This window comes from Meleagris gallopavo, chromosome 3 (assembly GCF_905368555.1).
Source record: "Meleagris gallopavo chromosome 3, MGAL_WU_HG_1.1, whole genome shotgun sequence".
NCBI lineage: Eukaryota > Metazoa > Chordata > Aves > Galliformes > Phasianidae > Meleagris > Meleagris gallopavo.
In genome coordinates this window covers 11,626,498-11,653,075 of record NC_139406.1, presented here as the reverse complement: position 1 = coordinate 11,653,075, position 26,578 = coordinate 11,626,498, and the positions used below count along the sequence as shown (strand labels likewise).

The 26,578-nt window shown below is 47.7% G+C and overlaps 1 long non-coding RNA gene across 1 annotated transcript in view; it reads right to left on the bottom strand.

Moving 5' to 3' along the window:
• Positions 1-17,580: 17,580 nt before the first annotated feature.
• Positions 17,581-26,578, bottom strand: part of LOC116216423 (uncharacterized) — a 58,058-nt gene continuing 49,060 nt past the window's right edge. The window contains exon 5 of the long non-coding RNA XR_014882306.1: positions 17,581-17,873. This is a non-coding gene — a long non-coding RNA (uncharacterized LOC116216423). The remainder of the gene's footprint in view (positions 17,874-26,578) is intronic.

Sequence of the window (26,578 nt, the reverse complement as noted above, 5' to 3'; positions counted from 1 at the left end):
GTGAAGCCTCCTCATGCTGTGAGCATATGATCCAAGGTGGAAATAAAACTGGCAAGCCACTAGTGATTCAGCTCCCATCACCAAGAGCACCTTAGGCTCACGCTGCCAACATTTTTAGGAAGCAAGATCTGAGGGGAAGTTGGGGACTCAAAGTACAACACGACAGGTGTGATTTCTAGTGGCACATGCCCCGGAGGATCTTTTCAGCGTTGAATCCAGTCAGCCATGCTTTGTACCAGGGATGAAATGTGCATGGTTTCATGGGGACATGCTGGTCAGCTGGCCACAGCCATATGCTGCTGTCCCAGTACCACCAGTGCTCCTCAGCCCAGTCCCACCAGGCCAGGCGGCCGTCTCGTTCCACAGCCTGAACTTCCAAGTCCAAAAGGAAATCTTTCCAAAATCATTCCTTCCCCAGCCACAAAACAAAGCCAGCCATCCACACCTGGTTATTCCCTCTCTAGCCAGATCTGAGATTGCTATGCCTGCAGCCAATGGTCTGGTGAAAGCCCTGTGAGGAGGTCAGCTCAGGCCCGGCAGGCACCCAGCCGTCCTCCTCAGGAAAGCCTGGACATGCTTGGAGACAACATGGCAGCGAGCAGGGCCCTGCCTGTCCCACAGCCCTGCAGGTCTGGGTGAAGCACTGGAGCAGATTGCCCAGAGAAGTTGTGGATTCCCCACCATTGGAACTGTTCAAAAAATTGGGTGGGATGGGGCCTTGTGCATCCTGATCTGGTGGGAGGTATCCCTGCTTGTGGCAGAGGAGTTGACTAGGTGATCTTTTGGGTCCCTTCCAGCCCAAACCATTTTGTAATCCTATGATTTATAGAGGACAAGTTTATTATGCCTGCTCACTTTTGTGTCAGCATTGTCCTTTAACTTAAATAGCTCCTCTTCCTCCTTAGCGCTAACCTCCAGGATGTATTTATAGAGAGCGATCATATCCCTCTTTCAGCTTTCCTGGTGCTGGACTAAATAAGCCAAGCTCTTTCAGTCTACTTTTATAACACCAGCTCTCCAACGCCCTAATCCTCCCGCAGCCTTTCTTTGCACCTGTTCCAGTGTGAATCAATCTTTTTTGAAAGTGAATGACCATAACTGCCCAGCATTGTGTGCATGGCATGTCACATTGCTTTTTACAACAGAATTAGTATTTCCCTCTCCTCTCCCGAGCACAGACCCTCTGCATCGGGCAGCCAGGGATCTCTCTTGCCTCTTTCATTACACAGTGATAATGAAACACATGAGATAAGCTGAGAAGCATCATATTTACGTAGCCACAACAATTATTTGGGAGGAATGCTGTGGACAAGATTTTTAAATGTTCAAGAGCCAGAAAAAAAAAAAAAAAGAACAGAAATTCTTTCTCTGTGACAGTCTTAGACTTGAAAATCTGTCAAACTGAATATGGAAAAAATAATTGTGGAAGGGCTGTGTGGAAAAGGAGTGTCGTGAAACCATTCACAGATGGTAAAATTATTCTTGCAATGGTAGAGCTAAGTAAGATGTGTGCTGTGTGAAGAGCAAATGATGGCCATTTTCCCAAATGCCTTTTACAGTGTCCCTGTGTGCCTTTGTCACCATGTCAGGGATGCTGCTGTACTTCTTTATCTTCCAGCATCCCTACCAGTACCAAGCATGATCTCTCCCAGTTTTGCCATCTTTGATCCTCTCATGTACTGGTGAAGATAGCCTGTTTTCTCTCTGCACACACTGGATCCTGAACATTTAAACACTGTTTCTTATAGTAACTTCAGGGTTTCTCTACACTCCTATTCTCTGCAGTGTCCAGTGATGTGATGCAGCCACAGCCCAGATATACAGCACTGGAGCTCATATCACATCTGTCCAGACAGCTTCATTCCTTTCAGAGCCCCCAAACACCAGATGCCTGCACTGATAAAGGAGGATGGCTGTTCCACATTCTTTCAGCTACTCTCTTTTCAATATCCACTAAGATGTTCAAAAGGCTGGAAAAGTCCTGCAGTGTGTACACCCTGTACAGAGCTGGAGAGGATATGAGGAAAGGAACTTCAGCCCATCTTCCTTGAGACCTCCTTGCTCTATGAAATGATCCTAGTCCCATCAAAAAAAAAAAAAAAAAAAAAAAAAAAACCCACCACCACCACCACCACCAACAGCAACAAAACAGTTTAAGTGTAATACTACAGAGCCACAAATCTTCAGGTCCTTCAGTTGCATCAGCCCAGGCATTTTTCTTGTCCCATTTGTTTTTCATGCTGGATGGATCTTGTTTGTTTGCAGAAGGCGACCCGGGGAGTGCATGTTGACCTGCCAAGAGGATGCTGAGTGCCATGCAGTCGTCCGTGCCCAGCCTGCCCCACTGCTGGTCACTAGGGGCCACTTGCAGTGCTGTCAAGGAGCAGCCAGCGGCTGTGTCTTGTCACAGTCCTCCCCTCCGTGCCCTGCCTGCTGCCCTGCTCACTGGAGCTGAGCTGGGAACCGGAGGGGAGAGCTGGAAGGGAGGCAGCTAGGAGGGAAGAGGAACAGGGCTGGTGCTGACTGGGATGGTGGGAGGATGGAGAAGGAGGGGAGCTGAGGCTGGGAGAGGAACATGCTGCTGCAAGTTCTCCCCCTATGACAACAGAACAGAAGAAAGCTGATTGCTGACGAGGAAGATTAGGAGGCCCTCCCTTGCCTGTGCCAGCCCATTCCTGCAGAAAACTGCAGCCTTGGTCCTGCCATGAGACCCTCAGCAGAACAGAGAGATGGACCAAGGGTGTGGGAATGGAGGGTATTTGGATGTGCTTGAAAACAGGTGGGGCACAACCACTGTACATCCAGGTATCATTTCCCCAAACTGCAGGTGGAGATAGCAGCCTCAGGGCCTTCAGAAAGGGAGGATCCACCAGGAAGAGAGCAAAGGGCAAAAAAGAAGGAGGTGCTGGGAAAAGCAGAGAGCAAGTGAGGCCAAGACAGGCCCTTGCCCCCAGAGCGTCCCAGCAGACAATTCTGAGACACTCTCCTTAATATAGCACCATCTGCCCAGCTATTTTCTCCTCTGGCTCATGTACAGTGATCTCCACATTACAATCAGCATGGCTGGCATACTTGAGCTAGCTGCAGCCTCACGAGGTCAGGCAGGGAGCAATCGTCGCGTATGCACAGCAGTGAGGATTTCAGCCCCAGATCTCCCAAGCTCCTGAGCAGCTTCTGCCAAAGCTTGTGCTGCTCCCTCTCCCCTGCTTTGACCTGTGCTGGCTCCGTCAGCCAGCACGTGCTGCCCTGCACCCATTGCTAAGCAGCCTGGTCCCTGGGGAGGGTGGATTCATGCAGCAAGGGCAGGTACCTCAAGTAAAAAAGAACAGGTACACGCGGGCACTGGGCTGAGAAGCAGTTTGGCAGCTCTCATGATTTTGTCCCCAAACACATTAATCTGTATTTTTTCATCACACCTCAATACCGTCTTGCAAAAGAAGCAAGTAAGAAGAATGCCACATTTGTGGTTTGCTGTTTATTTATTTCCCCGAGCCTTGTGGTTTTGAAGATAAACTCATTTTTCTCTGATTCAGGAGGATGGTAGAAGGGATATTAGGACACAACACTTGTCTGTTTGCAGAGGATGTGCTTGCCTACATCTTTTTTGTCTTTTTATTTGTTTTATCTATGCAGACTTTGTGCTCTCTGATGCAAAAACAGGACTTCACCTGCTTCTGTGTTTACCCTGCACCTCACAGAGTTTAATCCGCCACGCAAATAATAATTACAATGATTTTTATGGCTGAGAAAAGCCTCATTTTTCTTTTCCCTACAATGGGTATGACAGAGGGACAGACCGGGCAAAGTTTGCAGAACATTTGGTGCTGAGTGCTGATTCCTCCATCTCTTAGCCCCAAGCTCCCAAGAAAAGACAGGACTCCTGAGAAGAGAGGGAATTTGCTGGGGTAGTTCCAGCAGGGACCAAAGGCTTGCCTGGCACAGCAGAGGCCCGCGCGTTCCCTGCAAATATAGCATCCGTTGACTTGCACTGAAACCAAACCCAGCGATACATTTCCTCTCATATGAAGTAATCCTATAGCACAAATCAAGATTAATTGACATCCTCGTGTCTACCACAGCTGCACAAATGGTCGGTACAGCACAAGTGGGGCCTGTTCGCTAATCGTGAAGTAGCTAAGAGCAGACCTTGGATTACAGTAGTCTATAGTAATATATCACTTTCCATAAAAAGAAAGGAACATTGTGCTCTTTCCCAAAGCTGTTTCGCCCCAGCTCATCAGTTGCCCAGCAATCGCTCTGCTCTCCTAACACTTGCATGGCAGAAAGAGAGGTTCTTAATCCCCCAGAAGTTCTGCTGCGCTCAAGTGAAGCAAAAGGAGCAGGGACAAGTGCATGGGGGGAGAGGTTGTTCACAGCAGCAAAAAATTGCAGCACGAGGGGAGTTACCAGGATATCAGAAGTTTAAAGACCAGCTTCACCTTCATCATGGCTTCCAAGTTCTCTACCCTAATGGTGATCAGGAGAACGTATGACAGGCAAGAGCAGCCTCTGCTCTCTGCAGAAGAATTTCATCTCTGAACAGTCAGACCTGCTGCTGAGATACGGCTCTATTTCAGTTATAGCAGCCTTTTAAGGCACACGAGATCTCACATTGTGAAACCAGTCATTTCGCAAACTGGCTAAAGTTTTCAGTCATTTTGCAAAATGCCAGGAGGTATGCATGTTAAATCCTCACCCTCTGGCTATTACTAACTCACTCACTCAATGAGAGATAAAAAAAATATTCTTATGTTCATTCCTACAAGCAGGCAATCTTTTGTAATTACTCCTAAAGCCGACAGCAACACCCATCGCTTGACAGAGCTAACTGTCAATTAATGGAGAACTGTAACATCACAGAAACATCATCATAGAATCTTTTGAGTTGGAAGGGACCGTTAAAGGACATCTGGTCCAACTCCCCTGCAACAAACAAGGACATCTACAGCTACATCGGGCTTCTCGAGTACCGTAACATCAGCCACCACATTTCAGTCTCTCCCATAACATCTGCCTCTGTCTTGCAGAGTTCTATCCTGCAGGAGCAACTCCATTACCCAAGCCAGCCTTCCCCAAATGAATACTGATCAACTGTCTGAATCCATCATAAAACTTTATTTCCATTACCAGCCTCACCACCAGGAAAACTGAAGGAATGGTCACAGAAAAAGGCAACACATTTTAAGAAAATCAAGACCAAGGTACTATATGCTGGGAGAAAATATCTAAGTTCCCAAGATGGGGAAATTTAGATTGGATATTATGAAGAATTTCTTCATGGAGTAGGCTGCCCAGGGTAGTGGTAGAGTCCTCATCTTGGGTGGTATTAAAGAGATGGGACTGAGTAGCTCAGGTTGATGGTTGGACCTACTGATCTTGAATGTCTTTTTCAGTTTAAATGACGCTATGATTTTACAGAGAATCCACTGGCTAGGTACAAGTTCTTCGGGCCAGGATCAAGGTCATGCCATGAACATCAGCCAGTGCTGCAATATCACTATGAAAAAGGCATGCAACATGCTGGACTTATAAACAAGAGAATAGCCCTCAGGACAAGTGAGGTAATAGTTCCACCCTGGGGACTCCTACCCTATTTTGGACACGAAAACACCAACAAACTGGAAAAAGTCCAGAAGAGAGAAAGGAGAAATATAAGAGGTCTAGAAAACACAGTGAAAAAGGACTGGAAGAAGTCCATCCATCCAGGATCTATACAAAGTTGCTGGAAGCACAGTCACCCATAGAAAAGTTTATTTTTGATGGCCGCAGTATACCAGGATGGTCAGGGTGCCAGCATTCACACACAGTACAACAATCATGCCAGGCAGTTTGAGAACATCTCCAGCTTTCAGTCTCGTTGTGTGGCAATTGAGAAGTGAAATCAAGCAGTGAGAAGAAATGTCTGTGATTCCTGTCACAAGTTGTCCAAACTTTTAGTCATTTCGTCAGGAAAACGTTTTGCAAAGTTAAAGAAAACTGCAGTTATTCCATGAAATTATTTAACAGAATGACTATCCCACATATGAAAACACTTTTAAAAATTAATCTAGCCAATTGGTCATATTACCCTGTTGTAACACATGGCTGGTGGCTATCACAGAACCAGTGGAGATTAAGAAAAGCACTCTTGCTTTGCAAAAGGATAGAAGACACTGAAAGCTGCTTTACGTGATTTGACCACTGAAACCTCAGGAGCCTTTGGTCAAATCAAGATCCAAAATTAATTTTTTTCAGTTCAAGCCTGCTGCTCTCTCCATTACCATCGATACACATTCCTACTCTTGTTTACCCTCCAGTACGTGTTGCAGTTTAACCATGGCTATATGTTGCACAACACAGCATCCTATGGGATAGAACAAGATTATCCTCCAAAGCAGTGCTAAATCTAGTCACCTTTGACCTTGCAAAAAAAGTCATATTCAGTCTGAGTTGTAACTGAAGTCACATCCCACATCAGCACCCATAGTCTGCATTAGACTGGGGATTGTTTTTCCTTACTGCCTCACCTAGTACATAGGCACAAAACAGGTGTAGAAAAAAAATATATATAAAGAAAAGCACCCAGGTACTACATCACAGGGCAGAAAAGGCCTGGTTGCTCTCTGTTCTGGTTGCTCTCTGTTCCAATCCTTGTTTGGCTGGAGGCATGTGTGCACCACTTTCATTTCCTCTCCTCCTCACTCGCTCTCACACACACGATTTCCCTGGAGCAGGCTGCCTGGCACTCCTTGTTTTCTGAGTAGAGCAAGAGGCCTTTCTGATACATACACACACACACACAAAAAAAAGAGCTGACAGGGTCAGCCTTCTCCCCAGCAGATCCCCTTTGGTGCCAGCCAGTCCCTCTGAGCAGGGCTGCTTCGTGTATGGCAGACCGGCAGTACACAGGCTGGGAGCTGACAGTCCTGGGGATGATGCAGCACCCAAGCTGGGGAGGATAAAGTTAACCCAGCTCTGTCTGCATAGCCTGAAGGGTAGATGGATTGCTGCACAGATGCATCCCAAATTTCCAAGCCTGCTGGTCAGCCTTGGGATGAGTCCCCAGAGAAATCTGGAAAAATAACTGATTCCATAAAAGTAGCCTATCAGTGCTAGCATCCAAAATCTTTTTCCTCTGTTTATGCTGACAGCTGATAGGCTCTCCCTGCAGCCATTGCAATGCTCTTGCCCCTTCAGGACCCCGGGGCTATTGAGGTGGAGGCGTGGATTTATGGCACTGGTTTTCACAGGGTATAACTCTGAGCCTCAGGGATCAAGGGTTATGACATTTTTATGGCTTCTCCTCTCCCTCGCATATGAATATGAAGCAACCGTAAGGAAAAACATCTGGTTTCACTTTTCTTTTCTCCACCACTGTTCCCATCTGACAAAACCTTAAAAACTTGCCAGTGCTCTAGCGAGCCATGTGTGCCAGCAGCCTGCAAGGAGCCAAGGCTTTTTCAGCATCATCACAGTGAGCGAACACTGCCCTGGAAGAAATGGCTCCATGTGCTGCTCGAAGGCAAGAATACCCACACCTCGTCCCACTGCCAGGTGTGCTGGCAGCCCTCCTCTGATGCCCAAGCAGGGTGGAGGGCTGCTACAAGGCTGCCCTCCATCTTGATCTCATTACAGGCTGCATCTGCAGAGGGAACTGTGAGCCACAGCAGAGAAGGCTGCAAGAGGAAGCGACCCCAGCTAAGCCAAGTGAAAGCAAGCAGCAAGGAGATGTCCTGCCACCCTGCTCATATCAGGTCTCATCCATCATGGACACTCTTCAAAAGGTGTTCTGCAGGGCAGCAAAATGGGCTTACTTTCCTTCTGCAAAGCACAGCTGAGGGAGATGGGCTCAAAAATCTATTTGGAGGCCAGTAGCCTACAAGACCTGGCCATCCCTGCTACTGGTGTCAGACTCTGAGCCAGTCTGGCAAAGGCAGCCAAGAGTTGAATTCACACCTAAACACCCAGTAACACTGACACGGCATAATTCCTTCCCTCTGGTTATCTTATTTATCTGAGAAAAGTAAAAATTAAAATATTTCAAAGAATTTGAGAGCCTTTCTCCTTATCTAAAAGAAGGCAAGGCAGATAGGCAACAGGCAAAGGGCAGTGTAGCAGATCTGGAAAAATCCAGAAATAATCTCAGTCTCAGCTTCCTGATACAGAATCAGAGAATCAGAGAACCATAGGACCATAGAATAATCATCATCCTATAGTTCCTTCCAAGGCCTTTGGAAGAGACCTTAAAGATTGCCTAGTTTCAACTCTAGTTTCCCACTCTGTGGCACCCATCTTAAGGTTCAGACCCCTATAGGAAGCCAAGGCAGTGAGGCACTGGAACAGGTTGCACAGAGAGGTGGTGGTTGCCCCATTCTTGGAGACATTCAGGTCAGGCTGGAAAGGGCTCTGAGAAACCTAATCTAACTGTAGGTGTCCCTGTTTATTGCAGGGGAGTTGGATTAGGAGACATTTAAAGGTCTCTTCAGAACAAACAATTCTGTGACTCTATGACTGTATCTGGTAAAGAGGGACAACTTAAAAGAACTATGGTGTTCTGGACCCCAGGGATGTGCTGGCCATGTGGAGGCCATGGGATGGAGGAATGCAGTTGTTTCAGGGCTGTATGGAAATGAAGACTTCAAGTTAGGCATTAGAAACAAATCTTAGAAACAATGGTTCACCCAAATAACAAAACCGAACCCTAAAAAATGTCTCAGAGGGACAGGAAGGGTTCAGAGAGAAGGATTTTGACCATCAAGCTGTGTGAAGAAAATTTCTACTCTGGCTGTGGGATCCAGGAGAAGACCCAGAGTATTGTTTTCCAGTTTCTCGACCTCTTCCTGACTGCCCTTCTTGACTATGCCAGTAGAAAAACACCACTCCCTCCTCTTATTCTTTTTCTTTGTTTACTTAGCTTTTTTTTCCTCATAGCAACACATAAAGATGAAACCATCCAATATTTCCCAGTAACCAAGACCATTATTCTTGAAAGCACTGAAAGCACTGGCCTGGGTCCTAATTGCTGCTGGTCTCATGCTCAACACAAGAGTAGCACACAGCTGTAAATAGCTCTGTACAGTACTCATGTCAAGCTGACCCTAATTCCTGCAAGTCCCCTGGGGTAATGAATAAAGCTTCATCAATACATTACCAGAAAAAATGGGTGTTCTAGGTTCACTTATGAAGGAAAAACAATGGCAAGAGGGAGAGACAGGGTGGAAATACCATTTTGCACTCTTTTCTGAGGAATGCAGAGGGGAAGAAGGTAAAAAGAGTCAGTAGTCACTGGTATCTACAGGCCATGTGACAGGATGAAGAAACCTTACATCTCAATGACTCTGGGACAGCGAGGACTTTCCGGATCATGTGCCAGTGCCCTGAGAATGTTTGTTGAGGAGGGTGGACCATTCCCTTTTCTCATCATCCTTCCAAACCTTTGCTCCAGGCACGCTGCTCTTCTGGCATTACACAATTTCTTCACCCTATTTCCCTCTATTCAACAAAGAGCTAGTGTTTTGTATGAACATTTGTTTGAGGATAAAAAGCATCAGAACTGCCAGGTAAGAGCACTGCACTATGCGGGTGCTGTGGTCGGTGTAAAATCCCCGCTAAGGAGGAGGAAAGCACTGTGCTTTGCTTTTCTCCTTGCCGGAGGCACAGAAAGGTGAAAAGGAGAGGGCAGAGAAGTTTGTGACTAACAGCAAAGCATAGTGCTTTTGTTTTTAGCGTACTTTGCTGCTATTACCAATTGCAAGAACCTGATTATTTCACAACAAAAAGTCACTAAACTAATTTTTTTTTGTTTTTTTCTTTCCAAAATACAGTACCCTTCAGGCACAGTGGGGAAAAGACTCCAATTTGTTACCAGCTCCCTGGAAGGTTAGGAGCTTGTAACACTCCTTCACCTTTTATTGCCCTTATTCTTCACATCCTGCCCATCGTCTGAGTGATTTTACACCTCCCTCTTGCTCTCCGTCCCATCTATCACACAGTATCTCTTTTTCCCTCTCACTTCTGCTTCTCCTCTGCTCTGCTCTCGCATTCCAGCTTCCTCTGCTCACCCCCAAAGTGTGTGGGGAGATCAGCATTCCTCCCATGCCTTCAGGCCCTCAGCCCACGTAGCTGCCTGTGGCCAGCCGGCAGCTCCCACCCTGGCAGCAGGAGCCCAAACCTGCTGCTCCTTGCATCCAGGCTGAGTTAGCCAGCCAGAACTGCCGACACTTTGGCCAGAGGCTTCAGCCTAACCGAGGGAAGCGAGGAAGGACAGTGCAAAAGTCCACTGCTGCATTCCAGGAGGTGGAAATTGGTACAGCTGGTACCGTGTGCTTAGCTCTCAGCCAAAGTCCTTTCTTTCAAGGTTGTGCTGACAAAGTGCAAAAACAACGGCTGAAAGCACAGTGTTCAGTGAGCGGTGGGGAACCTGCCCGAGAAGAAAGAATTTGTGATGGGGAGGTTTTAGCACTATTTGTTTTCAAGTCAAGCCCTTGGCAGGGACTCGCTGACGAGGGAGAATGAAAGGTGTTGATCCAGAGTACCTCTAATGCACTTGACACATGTGTGTTTCTTCCAGCAGAAGTCTTTAAGAATCAGTTCTTAATGAGGATGATTATGGGAAGACTCCCTGGACCCTTTCATCTGCCCCAGGACAGGCTATATACTGCACATGAAGGCATGTTGCAAGAAGATTTTGTACCTGGAACAAATACTTCCCACCGTTATGGATGACTGCTGTGCCACACTGCATTCTTTCCGACACTCTGGAGTGAATAAATACTCCTGGAAGAATAAATAGATTTCTGCCATCCCAAACTTCGTGTTGGCAAGCCAGAGGCCCTGCCCCAAGTAGGGCTCTGCATGCAACTGGCTGCTTGCGTGCTGGCCAGAGGAAAGAGTTACAGAGCCGTAAAAATAATATTTATTAGAGGGTGACTGACAGCCAGCACAGTGGAACCTTATTCAGAACAGCAGAAAAATCCCCTGTGCTAACTAGTTGATCGCTCAAGATTTCCACAGCCATTTCGTTTGATCTCTCGTTCAAGTGCCACGTCTACTGGGCAAATGCATTCCCTCTGTTCCCAGATGCCAAGTTTCACTCCAGCTTGTCCAACCCACTGCCTGGTGCTGCCGCACTCTTTCCAAGGGAATTCTTCCCCTTCCCTCCCTCCCTCCTTCCCACAGGTCCTACTGGTTGCAGCTCGGGGCTGTCTAACGTCTGCGTGATAACAGCAAGAACCAGGATTTCCTGGTATGCCAGAAATGGGTTTGCCACTCCTGCCTGTGTGAAAGGGGTGGGACAGGAGGCGAAGCAGCCACCGGGTGTTAGGCTCTGGGTCGTGTCTGTGCACCTTGACATCCTGCCAGGCTATAATAGGAGAGACCTGTAGGGAGCAACATATGTCAAAGTTGGTAATTTTCCCTCCTGCCTTCGCTCCTTGAAACCGCCTCAACTGGATCAATGCCCACCCCCTTCCTTCTTTGGACAGCCAACGAAGCATGCACACTGCACGAGCGGCTGCCAGCTTTGCTGGAAAATGTACAGACCAAAAGATCACCTGTGACTGCACAGCCTTGGCGTGAGCCCTTCTGCACGTCTGCAGCTCCTCGCCGCTGCTGCGGCTTTTGGAGGCAGTGGCAGCCGCCTGCGGCGCAGCTGCTGGAAACACTCCCTGTAACAGGGCGGGTGGCCACAGTGCTTGCAGCAGCCTCCCACACCTCCCCATTTTTAAGCCCGGCTGTGCTAACAGTGCCTCCTCTCCCCTTCTCTCCCCAGTGATTTCTAGCTTCCCAACCAACCACAGTGTTGGTGCACTGCTGGAAAAGGGCGTTCCCGGATCATTTGCAGCTGGATCTGAGCCAGATGCAGCACTCACACTGGGACTGCAGAGCCTTGCACCTACTTGTGACCTACTTGTGACCACGCTGCACCAATGTTTCAGCTGAAATGCAGCCCTGTGGCTTGGGAGCTGGGCTGGGAGAGCTAAGCTACACCCTTTTCCAAAGGGCCCTCCAAATTTGGTCTCCTGGGTAGGATTACCAATAGTTGCACAGAAGAGCTGCAGTTGAGAAGAGCTGGAGGTGTGCTGGAGTAAGCCGTCAAGCATCCAGGTTCACTGCCTCCATGGACTAAATTCAGGTGTCACGTCATCTGAGGCTGTCCCAGCCCAAGTTGGGGCCACCCTGGCTAGAGATTTTGTTTGAAGAAAACTGATAAGTTCCTGGAGCTCCCAGAAGCTGCCAAAGCAGAGCTGCTCTGCTCGTCCTCTTGCCTCCCTGTGCCAGCCCTGCGCGCAGCCATCTCTTCCGCCACTCACAATTCAACCACTTTAATTTTAAACGCCCCATCAAGGCGAGCACGGCAAGAACAGAGAAATGCAAACCAGCAGAGATCTAGAAGGCACTCTGAGCTGGATATTGCTTGATTCCTCTGTCGTTGCGAGTGATTCAGAAAACGCTGTGTAATTAGGCTCATCTCCTGCCATCTGTTTGCCGACGTGCTATAGGGACTGGGTATTGTAACGCATTGCATAACAGAGTTGCCTTTGATTTAGTGTACTTTGTGCAATATGTCCTACTGCCATTGCACATAGGGATCAGGGTGGGGCTTTCAGGCTCCTCTCTTTGTGGCATTGTTATTCACTGTGGTGGATGAGGGGGCCATACTGACCCTATACATCCCCCAGCTCTGAGTCAGAGGCTCTGATTACAGGGACATACTTAGGATTACAGACAAGCTTTCACCCAGAAACCTCCTTCTCTCCCAGCCCTGCCAGCATTGTTGCTAACGGAGGTTTTGTGCTCTCTCAGTTGAGGTGGGAAGGATGGAAATTCAGGGACTCTCCAGTTGGCCTGCAACTGTATATCAAGATGTCGGATCAAAGGGACCAATTGATCAGCTGGGCCAGTGACACCCAGGTACATAGTGATGAGATGACATAATCCTGTCCTTTCTCACATCAGGAAGACTTATCGAAAACAAAAACATGCAGTGGCAGCTCATGTAGGAGGGTGCTTTGCAGTGCAGCTGTTTGGCACTGGCAGTCTCAACAGTGAGGAACAAAGGCATCATTTTACAAACCTTAAAGTCATCTGCTTGCTGTTGTGAGAAGGCAGTCTTATTTCTTGAAAGCACTGCTCCAGCCGAGCCTGATTCCCTCTTTCACTTAGCTGCAGCAGAGGCCAGAGTGATGAGCGGCACAAGAACACCCAGACCCTCGTGGATAAATGTCTCCTGGTGCCCACATCAGGGGCAGAGCTGGCTGAGCCTCTGCTTTTTGAAGATATTTCTCACCTCCTCAAATTGAATTAGACAAATCCCCAGCTAACTGATATCTGCCATTGCAGAATATCTGCAGTGGGGGATGCACAACCGGCTCGGCTCGGCTCAGGCAGCACCTCCCTGTGTGTTTCAGAGCATTGCCAGGCCGACCCATGCAGTCACACAAAGCATCAGCATTTGGGAAGTGACTCAGAAGTCAGCTATAGACACTGAAATGCACTTCAAAAAAAAAAAAAAAAAAAAGAGAGAGAGAGAGAGAGAAAGAACTGACATCAAAGTGAGTAACAGAGGACCAGAATCCTGTGGATTTCATACTTGGCCAACTGAATTAATGACAGGGAAGGAGCCTTACATGTGTGTGCAATAGAGTTCTTCCCCTGCACAGCTAGAAGCTTAGCAGTCTGTGAGATGTTGCAGAGGACCCAGTTGCACCATCCTTCCCCACCTCTTGCTCAAGCTTCCCAGGTGAGCATCTGCCATTGATTCCTATAGCATCAGGGCCAGGCGTGTCAGTGCCTGCTGACAGCCACTGCCTTCACTTCCCTGTGGGGGAGCAGAGAGGAAGAGGAGGAACTGCTAGGCTTGCCTGCATGACCTCCATCTCTGTGCCCAAGGGAAGCATTTACACAGCCCACTTGCTGCTCTGCAGCCACCCTAGCAACAGCAAAGGATCAGTTTATAGGAGGAGAGGAAGTTTACTTTTGGGGAGTTCAGCTGGCCATCACTAGCGTCAAGCATGGCTGGAAAACAAAAGGCCAGGGGGTGGGAGGAAACACATTTGAAAAAGCTTCCTACGTGCAAAGCCAGCCAAGCTTTCTCAATCACCATGAGATGCTGCATCTCCCTCCCCTTGGTCAAAGGCACGGATGCCTGTGGAGTGTTATCTCCCATCTCTCACAGATGCCTGTGAACAGGGCAGCTGTAAATCACGGTAACTTGGAGCCGTGTTCCCACCTGCAGCGCCGTTCATCTGCTCTGCAGGTAAAGCAGCAGAAGTGCATGCATTCAGACTGAGGTGCTCCATGTAGGGACACGGGGGGGTTGAATTTATTAACATGAAGCTTATTTTACAGCTGTGCTGCTAGTGGTATCCCGATAAAATCTGAAATGACAGTTGCACCCAGGAAAACAATCCATTTCCAAATACTGAGGCATACTTCCAAGACAGCTCACCTTCACCTGCACGGCTCCTCACTCTGTTGTGTGTCTCCTTGCAGATGGAAAGCCACCAAGTGCCAGGAGTACTGCCCAAGAGCTGGAAGAGTTGCTGTCAGCTCTTGTTGTAGCACTGGGTTGATGTCGGAGTGCGGTCACCCTGGGGAATTGCATATCCTCAGAGAAAGAAGCAATAAACATAGCATCTCTGCAGCTCTGAGGGAAAACAGACCACGTCCTGTAGTCAGTCTTTCCCCTGCAGTTCCCACCACTGGCCCTGAAGTATTAGAAGAGAAAGGGTTCTTTTGGGAACTGAGGGCAAGGGGCTGCTCTAAAATAAGATCTATCCCCAGCTGAACCACCCCAATGCCCACAGAGAAGGAAAACATGCCCAGAACATGCTAAAATCCTCAGCTGAGCTCACCACTGTGCGTCACAGTCCAGAGTGAATGAGTGGTACCTCACACACGTGTATGTAGCTTGGGGGAAACAGGAAATACCCAAGTGAGAAAGTGTGTGTCAGCCAAAGGACCAAGCTTAGCAAAGAGGAAGCAAGCCATTGCCCTGGAGAAGAAAAGAGGATAAGGAAGAGCATAGACTGGAAAAAAGAAAAGCCGCAACAAGGCAGCACTGTGTGGAAAAGAGGTCTCCTGGAAGAAGACCTTAGAGACCAAGGAGTGAAACAAAGCCAGCTACTCTTTAAAGATGCCTTTCTGAGGGTGCAAGAGCTCTCCCTCCATCAGAATAAGAAAGCAGGCAGGGGAGGCAGGAAATCAGCATGGCTTGGCAAGGATGTGTTGGTCAAACTTAGTGAAAAGAGGGGCAAGTACAGACTGTAGAAGTGAGGGTGTATCACCCAGGAAGAATATAGGGATGCTGTCTGGACTTGCAGAGATGAGATTAGGATAGTCAAGGCACAGATGGAACTGAACTTGGTGATGGATGTTAAAAACAACAAGAAGGGATTCTACAGGTACACAGGTCAGAAGAGGCAAGTCAAAGAGAGTGTACCTCCTGTGCTAAATGGGAAATAATAACTGGCTACAATAGGTACAGAAAAGGCTGAGGTACTCAATCACTTCTTTGCCTCAGTCTTTACTGACAGCCAGGATCCTCACATCCCTGAACCTCACATTCTTGAACCTGAACGTCTAGATGGGAAATGGGGGTGCAAACTCCCCCCACTATAAGTGTAGAGCAAGTCTAAGACTGACTCATGAGAATGAATGTGTATAAGTCCATGGGGCCAGATGCATGCGTCCCAGAGTCGTAAGGGAGCTGGCTGATGTGGTTGCTGAGCCACTCTCCATCATATTTGAAAAGTTATGAATCTAATGAGGTTCAGTGCAAGGTTTTGCACTTGGGTCGAGGTAGTCCCAGACTATACAGACTGGGAAAAGAACTCCTTGAGAGTAGCCCTGCAAAGAAGGACTTATGGGTCCTGGTGGATGAAAAGCTGGACATGAGCCAATATTGTGCACTTGCAGCCTGGAAGGCCAATGGTATCCTGGATTCCATCAAAAGAGGGGTGGCCAGCAGGATGAAGGAGGCGTTCGTCCCCCTGTATTCTGACCTCATGAGGCCCCAGCTGGAGTACTGCATCCAAGTCTGGGGCCCTCAACACAGGAAAGATTAGGAGCTTTTGGAGAGAGTCCAGAGGAGGCCATGAAGATGACTCAAGGGCTGGAGCACCTCTCCTATAAATATAGGCTGAAGGAACTGGGCTTTTTCAGTCTGGAAAAGAGAAGGCTGTGGGGAGACCTCATTGGAGCCTTCTAGTGTTTAAAGGGAGTTGATAAACATAAGGGAAATCAACTTTTTACAAAGTAGATAATGATAGGACAAAGGAGAATGGTTTTAAACTTAAGGAAGGGAGATTTAGCTTAGATGTCAGGGGGAAGTTTTTTACAGAGAGAGTGGTAAGGTGCTGGAACAGGTTGCTCAGAGAGGTTGTGGATATCCCTGGAGGTTTTCAAGGTTTTCACTTTGGATGGGACCCTAGGCAATCTCATCTGGTTCATGATCTACTGTCTGGGTAACTCTGTGGCAGGGGGGCTGGAACTTGACAGTCATTAAGCTCCCTTCCAACCCAAGCCATTTTATGAAAATGATCAGATCCATGGAAGAGAGAAGAGACAGTAGCACTGTGGGGCAAGAGGCAGGAGAAGAGAGAACCCACATGTATGAGAAGAGTGAGCCATAGCTGAGGTCTCCAGGAAACCAAGTGAGAGAAAGGATGATGACAATGAGTGTGGGTGCAGCACTGAGGCTGAAATGAAGGCTGTGAGGATGTGAGAGGTTGCCTGGTGGGGTTAAGGAATTCACCCAGCCTTATAGAGATGTTCGATTCACCCAAGAAGCAGAGATGCTGAAGATGTGACTCATCTTATCATGAAGCAATGTCAGCTAAATGGTATATCTACTCCTCTCTGAGAAGAGGACCTACTGTAATTATGCCAGAAGGCAGCAAATGCACAAAATGAACTAACACTTTTGTCTTCCAGCCCTCTGCTCCTGGGTGACAAGCAGAAGGGCAGACCTTTGGGATGAAGGCTGTGTGTGTGTTTGAGGGTGATCTCCTAGGAGATTTTCCCCAGGCTTGGGTGTTGCCCAAGGAAACATGAGCTGGTTTCTGCATTGCTTCACTCCCAAGCTCATCAGCAGGGAGGGCTCTCCTGAGCAAACTTCTCAGGTGGGTTTCACTTCTGCTGGCAGCACCTATCTGCACATGGATCTGCCAGTATCCTCAGTGTCACTCAAGTCCCCATAGCCTGCAGTAGTCCTGGTCACAGGACAGTCAGGCTTGATCTCCTTACAGAGATTAACAGCCACCCTCCATATGCCTTGAGGTCATGGGGAGCCTTCCTACAGGCTTGGCTCCAGCCCTAGAACTCATGTAGGTGAGCAAGGGGGAAATCATCACCCTGAGCTCAGACCTGCTGCCCCCCCAGCTTCCCACAACTGCCCACTTGCAGCGCAAAGGGCTGCTGCAATACCAGCCAAACCAGACCATCTCATCTGCAGAAAGCAGGAGGACCCCTGTGTGAATGAGGCACGAGCAATGCAGTCAGTGATGGCTCAAAACCTCGGCACAGCTCTTCGAAAATAGTACAAGGGAGTAGAAAGGGCTATGGAGGTAGAAGAAGTGTTTTTGACATTCCTTTATTAATAATCTATGAAGGAAAATATCCTGAAATAACAGCCAAGATTGGCAGTAGTTCTGTGGCACTTGCCAACTCCTCCTCCTGATCCTCTGCACAGATAGCAGCAGCAGGCAAGAGGTCAGCAGCTCGGTCCTGGTGGCTTCTGAAACACGCTTGGTGCCATCATAGGGCAAACTCAGCAGAGATGCTGGACTTCCAGGCAAGTAGAATGTTTAGTTTAGCACAGGCTTACATCTTGAAAGGGTCAGGGTCTTTTGGTCCAGGCCCTGGGTGCAGGCAGAGGTCCTGTGTATCTCCAACTAAGGCAAAAATATAAACCAGCTCACAAGATGTTGCATAAAGTTGCCAAAACGTGAGCTTTGGTACTGGCTCACCATCTGCATCTAGGTACATGTAACAACACAGTAAATACCGTTTGCATGTATTTGCAGATATAATGGTGAGATAAATGGTAAGGATAGTATGGAAAAGGTCTGGTTAGGAACAAGAAATGTTAAAAACAGGCATCTCCATTTTTGTTACTACTGCTACTTCATATAGAAATAATGCTTTCATTGATTTGACCAAAAGTGGTCATCACAGATCGTAGAAATAATCAAAAGAGAAATTAATAGGAAGGTTGTTATTTATTTTTATAAGTTTTTCTATAGCCTGAAGAGGCTGAAGAGCTGTCCCTGAGCATCACAGTATGATCTGATGCAGGATGAACTCCTTTGGAAATGCAGCAGCATCAGCCTGTTCAGATTGGAGTAGAAGGGAGAGTTTCAGAACGAGTCATGTTTGAGACACCGAACGGGAGACAAGGAGAGTTAAATCTTACCACAGGCATGTCCAACCAGTTACCCATAGGTAGCATGCCACCCAGCACTGCTTGCACTGCAGCTGCCCCCTGCCCCGCACCATCATGGTGATGGCTTTCCCTGCCAAGCAGCCTGGCTTGGCCCACAGCATGCATTTACTGCTCACAACAACCACACACACAGCAGTGTGCAATCGGCACTGTCTGAGCTGAAACCGAGGCACAGAGAGGGTGCAGCACAGCACTGACTCAAGTGATAGCATAATAATTGTATGCATTGTGATATACTGCCTAAACTCAGTTGTGTAAACAGTAAAAAGTGTGTGTTTTCTGTTTTGATCATGAATTTGAGAATGGGCTTCAAGATTGCTTTTTTTTTTTTTTTTTTTGCAACTCCTTTTTCAATTGACATAAATACATTACTTGTGAATTTTCAAATGGAATGTTTAGAGCTGCTATCAAAAATTTGACCATGTCTCTTTACCAGACTTTTATAAGCCCTCTCTTGCCAGAGAGAAACAGCCGTCACTTCATAACTACATCTTATTCATATCGTCACTTTTTGGCAGCGCATTTATGAACAATTGTTTTCAAGAATTAAGTACAAGAACAGTAAAAGTTCATCAAAAATCTCAAACACCTTGAGAGTTCACTAAGAATGGCAACCACTGCCACTGAACCAGATTGAAGCATTGATTTCACAAAAATGTGGTGAAATATCCTACTAGTTTTGTTTTCGTTGCTCTCTTTTTCATATGTTCTAATTAAAAAAAAAAATGCTAATTATGTAGATTAACTACATTATATATTTTATGAGGGCTTTGCTGAAAGTAATGCTTTCTATTTTATGATGCTGGCTCATGACATCAGAGGTGAATGTTGGTGGTATGGCAGTAGAGGCTGAATCTTCCCAACAATAACCCATTACATTTTGTTGCTGTGTGACAAATGGCAGCAGTGGGACAGTCTGACAAAATGGTGACTGACATGGAAGTGCATATGAAGCAAAGATGCATCATTACCCCTCCGTGCAGAAAAAGAGGCACACATTGACATTCATCAATACTTGCTGAACATTTCTGGAGACCAAACAGTGGATGTGAGCACAGTGAGGCAGTGGGTGGTGTATTTCAGCAGCAGTGACAGCAACAGTGGTCATCTCCACTGGTGCAGATGTTTACAAGTGTGGCATGCAGACTCTTGTTCATCACTGGCAAAAATCCAGATCTAATGGTGGTGACTGTGTTGAAACATAGTGTTTTGTATCTGAGAATCTGCTCTGGTAAGTAGTGTTACTGTACTGGTTGCCATTTTCATGGAAATTACTAGGAGGAATTACTTCTGGAGCAGCCAGTGTGGCCCTGAATGATTCCTCTTCACTCACTGTGGCCCAGGAAAGCCAAAAGATTGGAAAATCATCTTACCATCTTTAATGTGGGGTTGTAGACAATGCTTCTCTGTGATGGCAAACAACATTTTTCAGGCTTCTGCTTAAAACGCACACAGTCAGAAGAAAAGGAGTCAAGGACCATGACTGAAACTTATCTGTATTGCAGTATTACCTAGGCTAATAACCATCATAATTACTGCTCACTTATCCTCATTTCTCTTGAAGAAATGCCCTGCGTACAAGAGGGTTTTATTGTGTGGCAGCATATGACTGATTGTACACTTTCAGGATGTGATTCTACTCTAGATGTAGCCAGATCCTCAGAGAGAGGAGTTTTGTTCATCCCTCATATTGCTCCAGGGGCTCTCTTTGGTGTCTGGCACTTCCTGCCCCTGCAAACCATTGCTTCTTTTTGCAGCTTGCTTGTAACTGCTTCCTTTTATGCCTGGCTTAGCCTAGCTCCCAAATACAGGGGGCCAGTTCCCTTTCTGCTGGGGGATACTTCCACCTTCACATTCTCATGTGCTGGCACACTCTGGTTGCATTTAGGTTCCCAGCTTTGCACAGAGGAGTTTAAAGACCTTAAGATGTCCCCATGGAAGCAACACCACGTTTCAAGGGGATGCTACTATTCATGCAGTGCAGGGAAGCCCTTATTAAAAAAGTAAAAACAACTACATCTTTGTTCCTACTTCTCGACAGTGTCCCTTTAACAGCACTCAACAGCTGTTAAATGGGATAATCGCCTGTTATCCTCATGTCATTAATTCAAATGCTAATGGCTGTCAGTGCATAAGAGGTTATTCAGCCATCCGGCACCCCAGGTACGCTGTGCATGAGAAGGATGCGATTAAGCTTCCTTCTGGGACTCTAGAAACATTTAAAAGAAATGCTTCCAGATGAACTTGGAGAGGAGATAATGGCCAAGATGGAAAGAGAAACTGGGCAGGGAAGATGCCAGCAGGAAGGACTTGTGCATTTTGATCCTCTCAGGTGCTCCATCCATCCCTAAGCTGAGTACGCCAAGCCTGCTCCAGCCTGAGCACAGCCCCCTGTGCCAGCAGATATAGTCAAGGCTGACTTGGATTTCCAAATGCTTAACCCATGCAGCAGCAGTGTTCAGAAAGTCCAGCCAAGGTTTCGCTGTCCTGAGTGAACTACTGTCCCATTTGCACACTGTTGCAGCAGTGCAATGCTTGCTATCGACATGGATTAATTTACCCTGTGGATTTGGTTTCTACCACATCTGCCTCACCAGTACTTTCTGTTTGAGGGTGCCCTGATCCCAGACATTGCCATCACAGGTCTAGCGAGTGGTATGGAGGAGGAGAAAAGAGATGTTAACAGATTGATGTGATATCCTGGAGGAGTACACACAGAAGGAAAGGGGGGGTAAACAGCTGGGAAAGAGGGCAGCTTTTCCATGGCACTCAGCCATTCTCAACAAAAATGCCTATGACCACATTCCCCAGACAGATCAGTCATCAATTAGCACTCACATTTTTTGATTTCAAAGAATCTGTTTTGACATCAAAACAGAGGTGCATTTCTAAACCTGGTCTTAACCCCTGAAGGCTGCTAACTGTTAGGAAAGTTCCATGGCTAAAGCACATCCTAAGCTTCAGCGCCCATTCTCTGCTGTAAGTGCAGTAATCCTGAGCTCAGCTGCTCTGGCCTTGCACCTCCAGTCCCCTCAGTGCATCATTCCCAACAGTACAAACTCCACTTCTTCGCCAACATGTTACTTACGCCCCAGGAAAGCTGTTCTTCTTGCACATTCAAATATATATACATATATCTGTTGCTATGACAGTGGTGTGGGTTACAACCAACAATTTTAGCTGCACTAAGCTTAAAACAGCAACAGAGTTAACAACTGCTCTGCTTCCTCCCGGGACACGCAGGGCCGGATGCAGGCTGCCAGCTCACGGGTGCAGCCAGGCCTCTTCCCTGCGGGCTCAGGGCGGCCACCATGCTGCGGCATTCCATGCGGCCTGCGGGGCTGACCCAGTTTCTCCCTGGAGCTGTCATGGCAACCCGCACGGTTGGATCTCCTGCTGCATGGAAGCAAGGCCCTGAGAAGTGCTGGGGGATGAACGGGAGGGGGCTTGGCTTTTTGCTTCTCCTGCACGCAGCCTCCTTGGCCTGCCTCATTAGCGTAGCTAAGGGGCTGCCTCTCCTTGCTCCCATCCCTGTGAACATGGGGCCGTTGCCCACCCAGAGCAAACACAGATGTGAAGGCCGTCAAGCTGAGCTTTATCCTCAAAACCCATCAGCCTGAGTGGGAGGAGAAAAATGCTCCACACTGCGGGGCAGACACCCAAAAATTGCTCCTTTGTCATAGAGATGAGGCAAAGAAAAAAAAAGCTGGCTGTGAGGTTTGATTTATAAAGGGAAATTTTAGTTGCCCAGCCTGGCTAAGCAATATCAAGAACAAGGAAAGTGAGAAGCAGCCAGCAAGTGCCGGAAGGGCCCTGGCAGCAGGAAAAAAGGCACCAGTGTGCTTGCAGACAGCAAGAGGTGCAGAAAGCACACACTAAGTGGGAGCACAGGGATGACATTTGAAAAGGGGGAGATTTAGGCAGAACAGCAGGAAAGGCTTCATGACAGTGAGATCTATGCGCTGGAGCCGTCCCTCAGGAGCAGCCCTGGAAGCCTCATCACTTGGCATCCGAGAAGCGAGCCGGAGGAGAGCTGCAAGCCCTGGAAAAGCCTCAGCCAAAGCTTGCTGAACTCAACAGCCAGGCGTGCATTAACTGCAGGAGGCTTGGCTCAGAGAGAACTCTGCAGATAGGTTTGAGCCTGCAGAGACAAGAGGGGCTTTGGGAGATGACAGGGCGATGGAGGATCTGAGATGAGTGGCTTCCCCATGACGGGAGCTGGGAAGCAAATGGGGATAGGGAAAGAAAGCATCCCTTCTCCTTTAAGAGAGCATATCTGCCAGTGAGGAGCTGCTCTACTCTGGCCATGGCACAGAGTCAGGGCTCAGGCTTCTGTTAGCCTGGGCCCCTGGGAAGGCCAGCTGCCAAAAGGAAAAAGAAGGGCAATTTTGCTTTAGTCAGGAGGTAGAGCATGGGTGGGTGGAAAAGAAAATGAGGGAGAGAGGGGGTGAGTACACACAAGAGAGAAAACACATGCACCGTATGTCTCTGGATGCTGAGCAGCAAGCAGCCAGGTAGGAAGGAGTTTGGATGTGGGAGCGGAGGCAATGGATGCAGGCAGGAGCCACAGCTCTACTTCCCTCCTACCAAGGAACAGCCTTGCCCCAAAACTGTGCTAAAGATCCTCCTGAAGCTAAGTCACCAGCCTTTCCCACCACAACAGGAACTTCTTTCATAGGGAAAATCCTTGCTTGGATTGCCCTTAGGACTGGCACAGCCTCTAAAGCTTGATGCCAGCTTCCCATCCCAAGTGTTCCTCCTGTCTCCCAACAAAGGCACCTGTGCATGAAGGGCAGCCACTGAGTCATGCAGTAGACGGCCAGGTGTGGGCAATTAAAGGACTAACCAAGCTGTGTGTACAGAAGCCCTGAAAGTGCTTGGTGCCTATGCTACCCATCACTGCTTTTGTTGCTGTATCCCACTATTTCAGTGTGCTGTCCTGTCCATCTAAACAGCAAAATCCACAGGGCAGGAAATGACAGCCTGCACTATGGCCAAGCCAACAGAAATAAATGGCGTTAAAGCGGAAAGCCTAATTTAAGAGGAAAGCACGGTGGAGAGGTTACACTTATTTCCAGTCCAAGCATTGCAAACCCAGGGAAACCAGAGTTAAAGTTATGCCTAAAATAAACTCAAACTTGTAGAAGTGTGGCAGTGCAAAACCAAGAAGTACAAACAGCCTGAATTCTGCCCTGCAGTGACACATAACCATATGACTGTGATTAAAATGTTTTAGTACTTGTGCTCCTACACTAGATTACCCTGATAAATACAGCGTTTTTTCATATTCCCTTCTCTTGTCCCTGCTCCTGCAAACCTCTGCCCCAGATAGTGACAGCAGCACTGATTTTCCTGCCTGCCAGGAATGGCAATACATGTGGGGGGTACAAGGCATCTGCGATGGGAGCCTGGGGCTCACATCTCAGAGATTACATCCCTGCTGCTACTGAGCCCTGGGCTGTGGGAGGGGAGCTAAGCCCTGCATCAAGGCTGCGGAGAAAAAGGGAAGGCTTTCCCTCACACCTTGTGTACCACTGTATTCTACACCCACATTGTTATTTTACAAGCCCATTAAAACCTGGGTTTTAAAGTGCCGAGAAAATAAAAGGAAGACAAAGAAAAATCATCTGGATAAACAATTATGGCTTTTTGTCAAGGACTTGGGAGATAATCGAGTCCAGATATGTTCCATGCTCATATTTACATGCAAAACTGTACTTACTGAGCTAGAAAAAATGTCTGATTAGTATCAGGAGCCAGCTGTGCCAGCAGCTGGGTACATGCAAGCTCTGAGGAGCTAAGAGGGGCTTCCCATGCTAGCAGAGGGCATCACCTGCCCCGCAGTACCTGCAATGGCCATGTAAGGGCTGCGTCTGCCCCGGCTACCCTCCAGTTTGATCTGAAATGCCTCTGCAGAAGTCCTATTTAATAGGAGCGTGGGTGGCCTGAATCGTCCCCATGTGTTTAAATATTGGGCATGAAGTTACAGCCATTCCCTTGTTTGCACTTTGGCTGCTGGGCAGCAGGAATACCCTTGGCATTACTCAGAAGCAGACATATTAATAAGCTGGCAGATATTTCATCGTTTACAGTTTATCGTTCTATAGTTTGCATAAATACACACACGCACACCCCATCTCTGCTTACTCCTCTGTTGACTTCCTGCAAGTTATTTTAATTGGCCTTTCTCTATCATTTTACCAAGTTTTCTGCTGAGTAGAGGAGCAGGTCTTGTCATCAGCAGGCCTTTTGTATGTTACATGAATCCCAGTGACAGCATTGGTAGTATTATTTCTTTGCAACCTGTATGCCTAATGGATGCTAATTGTGAATAATTTTTATTAAACGAAGCATTAGAGCTTTTACCAAGATAATGCTCTAGAGTGGACTCAATGGGAGCCAGTTTGGATGTCATTTTTTAGTGTGTGAATAAAGCAGTTTTTCATCAGAGAAAAATGCTTTATTTGCTGACACTGAAGTTTCTTGTGGGAATGCATCACTTTTTTAATTAAATTTTCATCTGGAAGTTTTTTTTCAGGTCAAAAAAAGAATTTCTGGTCAAAACCATAACGGGAAAGAACACACAGGAAGCCAGGCTGTGATCTGAGCCCAGCAGATCCTCTCATATCCCAGAGATGGAGCCAACAGCTGCCCTGCCACACAGCCACCCATCAACTGGCCTCCCACACCCTGGGCACCAGGAGCATCCCCAAGCAGGAAAGGATCCTCTGCTGCAATATGATCTAGGAGAAGATGCCTGGTCCCACCCACCTTCCCTTCCATATTGGCAAACTGCTTTTAGGTAAAGCATCAGTCGGGCTTTAGCAGTGCCCTCCACACAACCATCCACATGGCACAGCTCAGCCAGGATGCGGGATGTGGGAAGTGGCTGTGACCTGCTCCTCGGTTCACCCTAGTAAGAATAAGTCATAAGCGTTGCAGCTCCTTCACTGCAGTTGAAAGAGAATTGAACATTGTCAGAAAGGATCAAAATCAGGCCTGGAGCATGTGTTTGTGCGTGTGTGTGTGTGTGGTTTCACAACACCTCCCTCTCCACCCCAGCAGCCACACCAGTTTCCTCAAAGAAAAGCAGAACAGTGGAGCACAGACCCAGTGCTCTGCCGTGATGTATTAGAGCCTTGTTTTTCCCACTGCTTGAAGAACTGACCCAGCCCCCTCAAATGTTCCCAGCATATTTGGATTGTGAGTCAGAGACCACAATGGAGATACTTGCCTGGCTTGACAAAGTTTAAGCATCTACTGCCAAGTAGTAATCGCTGATTTTTGCTCTGTCACTCATAAGCCCTGCTCCTGCTGCCCTACCCATGCAAACATATGGCCTCATTGAGAAAGCAAGGGCTGCCTCTCAGGTGCTTATCTGCAGCATCTGCAGGTCCTCACACTGCCTTTTGTGCAGAGCAAGATGGGAACCTGCAGGTATCCATGGTTAAAGCAAGTAAGAGTGAACATAGAAAAGAACAGCAGCAATACCGAAAAAAGAGGAAAGCAGGAAGGGCCTCACCTTGGCAATCAGGGTCTAACATTCAAAATAAAAAGAATCAAGATGGATTTCTTGCTCTTTGTAAGCAGTTCGCTTAGCAAAACATCCTAATGCTGAAGAGTTAATCTGTGAGGGACCATACGAACTCCATTTGGCCACCACGAGCAGCACTGCAGTAACCTCTGGCAAAAGGGAGCAGCCAGGAGCAGGAAACATTAACTGTGTCATTCGCCATAGATGAAGCCACCTGCTGCCATAAGATAGCATCCAAAGAATCAAAATATTTTTGCTGCTCTTTGCCCTGCAGATGCAAGAGGGCTGCAGCTGTGAGTAAGCCTTTCCTCCCAGCCATGCTGGGCTGCGGCGCTGCCACTCATCAAGAAGGCATGCAAGGTCGCTCTGCCTTCCAGCACATTAACCCAGCAGTACCCAAAAAACTTCATCTTCCCCGGCGTTTTTTCCTCATTGCCGTTTTTCCTTGCAGCACCAGCAGAAATGCTGCCATCCAGGGGCAGAGCTAAGAGCAAACACAATGTGGGGCTGGGCAGATAGGCTCAAGCACGTGCCCTGTCCAGAGCCAAGTCCTTTCAGTATCTAAAGGGGTGCTATAAGAAAGAAGGGGACAGACTCTTCAGCAGGATCTGTTGCCGTAA